Below are 1,074 nucleotides of genomic sequence, written 5' to 3'. Positions count from 1 at the left end.
CAGTTCTGCATTCTGAGCAGTTGTGGGGGTAGAACACATTTTAAGAAGATAATTGACCATCTTGGTCAATTTCATGCTGCTATAACAAAATACTTGAGACTGGATAATTTGTAAACAACAGAAATTTATTTTTTTTAATGTCTGGAGGCTGGGAAGTCCAAGATCTGTCTCTTATACACATCTAGATGTGTATAAGAGACAGTCCCAAGAGGATCTTTAAGTAGTGGGTACGGTGCGTAAATAAACTAAAACACAAAAGAATGTTCTTCTTAAGAAAAGTCCTATGGGAGCAGCTGGTAAATTTCACATGACATTTAGCTTAAACTGTGCAAAATGCTAAGGCTGATGGAAATATTTAGCTTAGTTCTTATTTTCTTTCCATAAATGCTGCAAATCATGCGTGAATGAAGACATGATATAGTACGCGTGATGCTCTTTAAAATGTAAGCAGTGTCCACAAGAGGTAGCACTATGGAGATGTACAGCACCCAAGGATATTTAGATACAGACAACAGAAACTGACTCTGGGTCAAAAGAAAATTTGTTGGAAGGCTATGAAGCAACAGGAATCCTGGAAAATGGGGTTCAGAGCAGGAAAAGAACTGAGTGAACTCCAGGAATCCATGGGGCAGGAACTTCTCTTTGAGTTCTTCAAAGTGCTGCCACTAGAATGAATAGATGCTCAGGGGTCAAGTTCCAGGAAGAGGCATCTGAATGGACCACTATGGTCATACCTTCCCTCCACCTCATGGCTTACATGGTTTCTTAATTAATGATCTTACCACATTTTGCCCAGTGGAGGAGAGATGATTTCCTAGTATAAGACCAGAGTGCAGTAACCAAAAGTGGGGGGAATGCATGCTTATCAGCCCAAAGAAATAATTGTCCACTGTACAGTGTAATGTATTATTGATTTTATGTTATATTTTTTATAGCCTTATATTAGTCTGTTCTCACACTGCTAATAAAGACATACCCAAAATGGGTTAATTTATAAAGGAAAGAGGTTTAATGTACTCATAATTCCATGTGACTGGGGACACCTCACAATCATGGCGGAAGGCAAAGGAGAAG

Source organism: Mandrillus leucophaeus, unplaced genomic scaffold (assembly GCF_000951045.1).
Source record: "Mandrillus leucophaeus isolate KB7577 unplaced genomic scaffold, Mleu.le_1.0 Scaffold1624, whole genome shotgun sequence".
Classification (NCBI taxonomy): domain Eukaryota; kingdom Metazoa; phylum Chordata; class Mammalia; order Primates; family Cercopithecidae; genus Mandrillus; species Mandrillus leucophaeus.
This window is presented reverse-complemented; position numbering follows the sequence as displayed.